The sequence below is a fragment of the Anser brachyrhynchus genome (assembly GCF_964034855.1).
Source record: "Anser brachyrhynchus genome assembly, chromosome: 3".
Lineage (NCBI taxonomy): Eukaryota > Metazoa > Chordata > Aves > Anseriformes > Anatidae > Anser > Anser brachyrhynchus.
In genome coordinates this window covers 104,555,737-104,565,559 of record NC_137696.1, presented here as the reverse complement: position 1 = coordinate 104,565,559, position 9,823 = coordinate 104,555,737, and the positions used below count along the sequence as shown (strand labels likewise).

Genomic DNA, 9,823 nt, shown 5'->3' with positions numbered 1-9,823 from the left:
ATGGGTTATGTGGAATCCTGTTTTTGTGTTTCTTTTCTCCAGGTTAAGTAACAAAATAATAGATTTAATGGCTTACTCAATTGCTTTTTCTTGATGATAATTACTCACAAAATATCCTTTTAGTGACTGGGTCATCCAAAATCAAGTTGAACTGAGCCTCTTTTGAGTTCGTATTATAAGCTATCTTTGTTGAAAGTTACACGAGTACCTTGGGAAGAGAGATATCTCAGGTTTGGTACTCAGACTATTTGTGGTCGTGTTCTACACAAACGTTTTCTTTAGCAGTTCCCACTTTCTCCTACATTTAAACTCAAACTGCTGCTTGCTGCCATGTGCCACCCCAAAGTCATGCTAGTGTAGCCATTTATGATGCTACACAATGATCTGGATCTTGAAGTGATAAGAGCTAAAAAAAAGTTCCAAAATAGGTCTTTTCAGATGTTGACATCACTTACATGGCCTAGGTCCAGCACAGTCCCTTGACAAGTGTCATTAGCACATCAGGCTGTACAGAGAACTGCACTGGGAGCAGTACAGGAAGGAACGAGTAGCTAGGAGGGTAACTTCTTCAGCTGTCATTGCCATTGGGAAAAAAAAAAAAAAGTATATTATACAAATTTTTAACAAGCACAGCCTGCAAAGCCAAAGTTGTTCCGAGTGTCTTCTCTTTTTATTTCCTTTTAATGAACTCTTTTCCAGAATTTAACTGATTCCCCCATTAACGTGGGCAAATCTCCACTCCAGATCTATGTATTTAGAGATGTCCGATTCCTGTGGGCTCTGCAGAAGCCAACAGACACGGACTGTTGTCTACCTCTATGTAGAGCTCTCTCCCCTCTGAGCAATAGGGAACCAATAGTAATGAGTCACACTTGAATGGCCAAATCTTTTCAAATGCACATGCAGCCATCCAGGGGTCAATCTCCTTGCTGAAAGAGGAAAAGTTCCTCATTGCAGAGAAAGGAAAATAATTACTTGCAACCCTCATAGCATTTACATGCAAATTGATTCCAATTTAGTCTGACAGCAATGATACTTTTTCATATCCAAGTACAGTTCTCATCTGTGTGAAACAGCCTGCCCTTCCCTGGAAGTTTTTAATCTAACTCAATGAGCTAGAACTGGAAGTGCATCCTGTGCAGAGACTTCCACTTCTGTCTGTGTTACAAAAATCAAGAGTATTAAAAATGAAGTTTACATTTTGCTGTCTTTTCTTACCATCCATACTCATACTTCTACACAGAGAACTCTGGGTCCTCTATATCTCTGTTGGGTGTCTTGCTTTCCTTTTCATCATGGTTTCATTGTTTCTTCTTCCCCCATCTTTACACCTCATTTTTCTTTGTAAACCATTTTTTACTTTTCATGAGCCTTGTCCTTACTTCCAACCTGTATCAGCATCCTCAAGTGAATGTGAAACACTGAGTTCACAAACTATCACTATGCTTTAGGTTAAGCCCAGTGGGGGGGCCTAGGGAACAGAAAAGCCCTTTTTTATCTTTTCTTTTTTCTTTTTTTTTTTTTTTTTCAGAATTCTTTGTTTTATCCTTTTGGTGAATTTGGGATAACTGAAATGAATTTAGCACGTTTCATCAGCTAGTAGGTTCAAGCAGCTTAAAATCTAGGAGACGTGAATTTAAATTTTTGCTGCTCCAGTGACTTCATCCAGCTTTAACCCTTTTAACAAATTGGATAGTAATCATTCCCCAATTCACAGAGATGCTATAATGGCAATCTGTCAAGACTTAATTGCTCAGTTACTACAGTAAAGAATCCAAACCTGTGTCCAAAGCAGTAATACCAGGAATTATTTATCAGGAATATTCTCACTACAAAATTTTTAAGTAAAATACAAGTTCTGCGGAATCTGAATATGCCATTCGGAAACAGATATCCTTCAGACTGAGTGTCTGGCTTACTCACTAGCCCAAGGTCAGCAAACAAATGAAGGGACCCCCATTCTGTCAATGTTGTAACTACATGCATTGTTTTGAAACTTCTACTTTGAGGGATGCTGCACTGTCACAATGTAATCATTAAGACCCGAGATATAAGACCCATTATTAGCTCTGCCATGAACTTTTTCTCTGACTCAGGAAATGTAATCTGTTAATCACCATACGTTTCAATTACTCTGTCCGCAAAACTGAGGAAAGATATTTAACTTTTCTTACAGCAGTGAAATAAGCATCAGTAAATAATGTTTGAATGAAAATAATCACTAGGTTCAGAAACTGAGAATGGTAGAGTAACATCTCAGGATCCCTAGCCAGAAAAGTTTACTGCCAAGCTCCAGAATATCTGGAAATGAAAACATTCAAGGGATTATGGAGGTGATTGTGTAGCAGCAGATTTCCCTGAGGTGCACAAGTGAACAGATTAACATAAAACCCTTGGGCCTTTGTAGGATCTCTGTGTTTATAGAATTAAAACACTAAAAGGCATTTCCCCTTAGTGATGTCAGCTATATATTTTTAAATTATTTTTAAAGCAAAACAGTGACATTGTAGTCCTTCAAAGATCTTCTATATGAATACATGTATATACTCAAGCATTAAAAAAATATTTTTTATGTTTATATATTATCAATGATTACTATATATATAGTTCTTACTCTGCTATGTATTTATATGAAGATTCGCTGGATCTGACTCACTTTTCTATCCAGCAGTCTTCTTGTTTTTTCTTTCAACACCTCTATAAAATATTGCTACTTCTGTTTTCTATTGGAGAGTTCAGGAATACAGAGTCCCAAACTGTAAGTGCATGGCAGTGTCTTAGGCCAGTACTTGAAACCGTGTTCTCTGTTTCTGAGCTTCCATTTTGTCTTCCGTAGTAATTACTGAGCTGCATTTTCCTTAAAACTTTTGAAGAGTGAACAAGGTAAATTTCTTTCTAAGAAGTGAATTTCTACTGGATTCACAGTTGATGAAAACAGGAGATGAGAAAAGAGGTTTTGAAAGCGTCTGTGCATTATATGTGCAAGTTATGTCCTAGACTGGAAAGCAGGTATTTCTTTAATCTGTTCAAGCCTGGTCTCTGGCTTTTTTCTTAGGGTTTCTCATGTCCCTGCTCCTCCACAGCCCTCATAGCTGGGGGAGCCCATTGCTTGGGCAGTGTGCTGGTGCAAGTTAGAGGTGTTTCAGCCAGATGGCCATGCTGCTATCCACGCTACCCTGCCATTTGTCTTGTTTCAGAAGAGCTGGTCACCTAGTCCTACAGCGGCCAGTTTTGTAGAACTAAATTGGTAGACATAAATCTGTTTGAAGTAGTAATTATTTTTCTGATCTAAAGCTCAGTACCAGAACAGATTTGCATCGTTCCTTCTACAGTGGAGATGGTGGGAGCTTGCAGAGAGAAGGGAGAGGGGCTGAGTGGGAAGCCCCTTTGGGCTCCAGCTAGTTAAATCAGCTTAGCTGCAATATGAACCCAGACCAGATGCCTAGCAAGCCAGTCAGTTCAAGAGCAGAGAGCAGCCGTTTCGTAACTGTACACTGATAGCATTTATTAAACTTTTGTGAATGATTAGCAAATTTTTACCCGTGGGCCTTCAATTTCTGTTTTGAATGTAGACAAATGCATTTCTGAGCATTTCTGTCATTTCACTCCACAGGCATAATAGCCCATGGAGATCACACATGCATTATAAGCATACTTTTTAATAGCTTTACGTACAGTGACTGCTACCGCTTTCCATAACATTGTGATTTTAATATAAAATATGTAACAAAAAAGATAAATGAGTTTTGAGATCTATTTTATCTTCATTGGTTGTTTTGGCTAATTAAGTTCAACAGATATACACTACAATGACTGATTAATTTTACCTTGACATGAGTATTAGTGAGAATCAAAGATTAGTGAGAATCAAAGATTAGTGAGAATCAAAGACTTTCAACAGGAAAAAAAATGGATATGAGCTAGATAGCTGTACAAAACTTATGAATACAAGAGTGTCGCTTACAGTTTCCAAGACTGAAAAACCTGTGAATGCTAGTTAAGGAAAACTAATTCCTACAATAACACCAAAAGACAGGCAAGAACATAGCAGTCACCATCACTGAAGTTCTGGAGCACAATGCTACGTGTCCCTGATTAATATTCCTCCCTCAGCCATTCAACAGCCTGTGAAGCAGCAAGCAATCAAGGTAAACATACCACAAGGTACAGTGAATGAGTCAGCACTGAAAAAGAAAATAGCATGTTGTTCTAAAAATGGCTTCAGCCCACTCCTGTCTTCCTAGTGCATTTAAGTACTAGCGTCATCCGTTACAGCACTGGCACTGCTAAGCATGTGGGTAATAATGTCAGCTGTGTACTCTACAGAATGAAAGAAAAGCACAAGAGTTGGTCTCCTAAAAAAAAAAAATAAAAAAGAAAGAAAAAGCAGTTTCAACAAGGTTTTTTGCTGGTTTAAGTTGTGCCTACATGGAGAAGAGTTTTGAGGAAAACTAATGGAGTAATTGGCATTAAACCCTCAGATGCATTTTTCCAGGAACTCTTCTGGGGAGAGGACATAGTCCCACAAACTAGACTCTTGCCCCAGAGAGGCATGCAGCTGATCTGCACTCTCAGCCTGGTTTGCAAGGATGGATTTGAGCGCAATGCACCTTTCTCAGCACTTCATCTTTGTGAAACTAGGTTATATCTGTTAGCTTGACATAACACCCATATACGAACTACAGAAACAGCATCCCATACTCTACCAGGCAGTGCTAGCAGAGTTCTGATACTAGTGTCCAAGCCACTTTCACCCGCGCTACCTACACGATGATTTATGACCAACCTCCACTCCCAAATTAACTGGGTTGCCTCCACAGCAGGAAAAGCATGTATAGATTGCAGGGCAGTCTGCATCCTAAGTCAGCATGGCAATGTGCTGAACTGCTTTCACTTCTGCAGCCCATTACAGTCCCACAAGGATGCCTCAGCTAGCCCTGTGCCCTCCCAAAGCCCCCAAAAGAGCATGTGCCAGAGAGGGCTGTGTAGCCCGGACACTAAGGGCAGGGATGGCACAGCTCATGCCCTGTGGCAGTGTTTGTGTCCACCTGCAACAGCTGGTGCAGCACCTGGGGCCATTCTGCACAGGTCAGTAAGGGTCTCATCTTCCCATGCAGTGCACTGAGCTCATCTGTTCGTAGCTGCTCCCTCTACGCATCGTATCTCTGAAACATTGCACTTACGTTTTTAACAATATTAAATAAAAGATTTTTACATAAAGTTGATGCTTGCCTGGATTTACAGAATGCTGAAGGTTTTGTATTTCACAAGGATCAGAATACTTCATAAGTACACCTTCCAAGGGGAAATAAATAAATAAATAAATAAATAAATAAATAAATAAATAAATAAATAATGGTGTAAATTCTGACCAAACTGTTGTCTCAGATTACTGGTGCCTTGAATTACTGCAGTAACCAGTGATATCAGCAGTGCACTTGCCTCCATGTCCCTTTCTAGAAAGCTCATATTGGCTTAAATAAATTGCTGAAGCTTCTTTTTCCAAAGAGGAATAGAAAGATCTCAGAGTTAGTATTTTCTTAAAGCAGCCAAAATAAGTCCCTATTACAGTAGAAACATCAAACCTAGGAGTAGAAAAGCGAGGCCATGATCTCACTGCCCTTTAATCAGGGGGAATTGTCCTCCTTTAAAATGTTAGTACTGTGTGTTGCCAAATTGTTTTTCAACATTAACCTCAGCAAAGCTGAAGGCTGACCTTTGCAGTTGTTACTCAAAGGTGTCCTTGGGTCTGAAGAAATTTTCAGCTAGAGGTAACTTAATATTTTATACACCTGGGCCAGTCACATCTGTCAAACGAGACTGCCAGGATTGCAGGCTTGGGGCTGTAATGACTGCACACTCTCCTATGTAGCTGGAGTGCTGCCTTGGGCACACCTGGCTCCTCTCCTGAGCAGCCAATGCCATTTTTCCTGCAAGAAGGTGACTGTAGAAAAATGGTGAAGTAGTCATTGATCATTTGATTATTTTTTTTTTATTATTATTTTTTGTCCATCTTACGGTGTTGTACTTAAAGGTTGTGGGTTTTTACGTGGAGTGGCTTGTTTAAATGGCTGAATGTCTACATGGACAAGGTCCCTGGTACTTCTGGCAGGGGAACTGATCTTTTCAAAAGTGTACAGATAATTAAGCATTACATAGTAGCTAGACAAGACAAAACTACCCATTTCACTTTGTAAGCTAAATAATTGGAGTCATTTGGAGCTTACTGTTCAAAACAATCACTTAATAGAGAAAAAAATGGATAAAAAGCAAATATATATTTTGTATAGTCTTTAATATTATTCTAAAGACATTTAAAGACTGTTTTTTCACTATTAGCGTTATAATAAATAGAGAAAGAAGTGGCATCATTTCTTGCTTAGATTAAAGAAGTCACTGTTAACTACAGGTCTTCTTTTATGTCAGGCCCGGGGATGCTGGCTTTTAAGCTCTTCTTGCATGTCTAGCTTTATAGTTGGTCTACAAAGTAGGAGTCCTCACTATATCTGTCATCTCTGTGTTTTTGGAGATGCTGTGTGTTTTAAGTATGTGGGGAGCACCTCTCCTTTCCTTCCTTTAAGGTCTTTTTTGTCTCTCACTCCACACTTCAGTGACCATAAATGGTCTTTGGGGCCTTGCCTGTGGGTAACGAAAAGGTAACGACTCTGAATTTCCCTTTGCATTTACACTGTTAAAAGCAAAGATGTTTCCAGAGGAACCTATAGGTGGTTTTGGCTGATACTTCATGCGGTGTAGAGACTCTGCATTGAATAGACTGATCATGATGCTTTATCTTCTTATTTCTGAATGTGACAAGAAAAGGATATAGCAGGAGGAGGATGAACCTCATGCACTCTGGAAGTCTTGTCTCCCCAAATTCATCAGTCATGAAAAACAGGCTGTATGCTGCAAACGCACTTAGGTCAATTGGATTTTTCTAGAGTGAATGTTCTTCAAGAAGAAATTGACTGTATTGCTCGTTAAAGCCCCAGAATTCTTCTTTTGCATCAGTGCATGTGTAGCCAAATCTATTGTGTGGGTTTCCAAGTCAGCAGAAAATCAGGCCTATCTGTTTTCCCAAAGCCCATTAGCTGCAGTGGAAGTTCTTCATAGCTGCATCTGAGGGCCCTTCCAGGACTTTGGTTTAAACAGTAGCTAAGAGGTAGCTTCCCAACAATAAACTTCTGTTTTTCTCACTTCTTCTGTCTTGGATTAATAGGGAAGATACAACAGAAATCCCACAAATTAGGTTTTATCATATATGAAAGTCTTCCACCCTGTATGCATTTTTTCCCCATGCACATCAACCCAGTTTGGACTCCACACAGTCCAGAAAAAGGGAAGAGACAGAATTTCACATGACAGAAGAAATGCCCTGCAGCTCTTCACGGAAGGTTAGTTTCCACTCAGGTTTTCTTTAGCTCTGCTTAATGTCTGATTAAATTGCAGCAACAAAATAGAAGACCTTTTCCTTCCTCTTCCTGGAGACTGTGATCTTAGAAGCACATGGAGAGCAAATAATATGTAACCAGCTCATAATTCTGCAGCACCATATCTTTGTTTATTACTTAGCTGAAATACTTTATCATTCCTATACCCTCATGAATACTCATGGTCATGAGTTTACTTTATTAATTGCCATAAACTCAACTTAGAGCTTTCTCTTTTTTCTGTAATTTTTATTCACTGTGCTGTGCAGATAGCTGAGCTCCACCCACTCTGCAAATGTATTACGGCTAGCTCAGTCTACTCTTTCCAAAAATATCCATCAGGAAAACTTGTAGTTAGCTTCAGTTGCTGACACTGTTGTCCCCTGGAACTTCTCTACTGCCTTGCTAGCAGGCATATGCCTGGCTCCCTTTCACCTGCAGTGAGTGAGGAGCTTCATTCCAGTTTAGTTATGTAGCACTTTGATGCTTGGTTTTGCTGGCTTTAGCAGGATTTGCATTGTAGCTCAATTAATTCAATTCATAGAGAAAGATGTGAAGGAAAAGGCAGCAATAACTGGCCCAACAAGGCAAAGAGATAGGAAAACAAACTCTGGGTGCATGACTATGGCAAATTAATTGGCAGCAATGCTCTATTTTGTGGAAGCATGAGAAGTTCCAAGTTTCAGTCTTTGGTGCTTCTGTGGCTTCTGCATTTTTAAAATACTCGCTACCTTAGACTACATCCATACTAGCAAACTGAATAGTGTAAGGAAAGATTCCTTGGCACTGCAGCCTGATCTTCTATACTGTTGTGTTGCTCAACCTGTCTCAGGCACTGTTTTGATCCAAGCCATCCATTATTTCCTTAAACAGATCCTTGGTACAGTTCAGGACTTACCGCAGGTCAGGGACCATTCCTGGTAGTCACGCTTCTTTGGAGGCAGATTACACAATAGTGTGGATGTGGGATATTGCAGCCCTGTTGGCCTCCAGGCTACGAGTGGGTCTTCCTTTACTAATGAACACACAACCCTAAAGTAATCATCACGCCATTTTTATCCTTCTCAGTCTCTCTAGTACTGATGATTCTGCAGCACCACAGCAAGTTGTAGCAAATCACTGGTTCAGCTGAAAATGTTATCTCTACTTATCTTTATTATTGTTGTTAGGGTTATTTTCCAGCCAGCACTCTAAGTCACTACAGTTATTAGGGCTACTGGGAAAGCTGAATATTGTTTAAGGAAAACCTGCCCCACTTATGTTGATGGTAGTGTATTTTTAAAGCAGCTTAGACTGACCATGAAGCAGCATCCCAAGACACTTACCAAAGGAAATACATGGTTGTCCAGAACCTAGGTTTCTTGGTTGAATCCCTACAATTTTTGTATCTTGTATTGACAGGCTGTATCTACATTCTCATTTAAGCACAGGCCAAGCCCTCCCTTCAGTCCAGGCTTATCTCACCTACGTTCTCAGTGAGCCCCAAGCTTAGCAGTGAAAAATCACTTATAGTGGGGACAAGCCCACCACTGACATCTGACTGCACCTTGCTTAACCACCTCAGCATGGTGGGGAGTCCAGTGGGTCCCAGAGGGACCCAACAACAAAGCATAGGTTTTGCAGGTGGCTGAACAGCTGGGCTCTTTGTGGGTAGTACAAGCACAGGTGGGCATTTGCCCCACATTCCTCCAAACAATATAACATTGCCAGACAGTCCTCACAACACTGTTTACAGCTTTCAACCATCCTTGGATTACAATTCGCAGAGAAATATTTAGGAAACATAGTGTTGGTTCATTTTTTTCGAGTTCATCACTGTTGAGATAAGTATTATTTTAATAAAAAGAACACTGTTCTGTAGAAAATACAAAAGTGGTGATTAAACAATCCTGACTGCACTGGACTTAAGTCTTCTCACCACGAATCATTTAGTGGAACCTTTCTTGGGACTACACATGAAAAAATAAAATCAGCCAGTAAAGAATGCTGGTACTGCTTTGCCTATTTGAACAGCTTCCAGATGGAGTATTGTGCTTGCAGTTTGTGATCTGTATGGGTATCCATCCATTCCCAGATCCCAGATTCCTGAATTCATGCTGTTGTTTTCAACCATTGTAAAGCCTATGTTGTTTGGTATCTACGTGATATTCTTCCTCTTCCTGTGGTACTGTGGCAATTCATATCAAAGTCTGGAGAGATTTGCTGGCAAGACAAAGACGTCTCTTGCCTTCTCAGATTAGCTCTTGCTTTGATGGGTGGTGTTGACTAACCTGTGCGGAATGCTGAAAGAACTTACCGTGCGTCTGAGTTGTCAAGGAGTTCAGGGAGTAGCGGATGGCATGTGAAAATTAAAGCTAATTAAGAGAATTGGCGTTGTTATTGGTGAGGAGGAG

The 9,823-nt window shown here is 40.1% G+C and overlaps 1 protein-coding gene across 1 annotated transcript in view; it reads left to right on the top strand.

Moving 5' to 3' along the window:
- The window catches only part of DLGAP2 (DLG associated protein 2), a 463,115-nt gene that overhangs the window by 371,073 nt on the left and 82,219 nt on the right, over window positions 1-9,823 (top strand). The gene's annotated exons all lie outside the window — the stretch shown is intronic.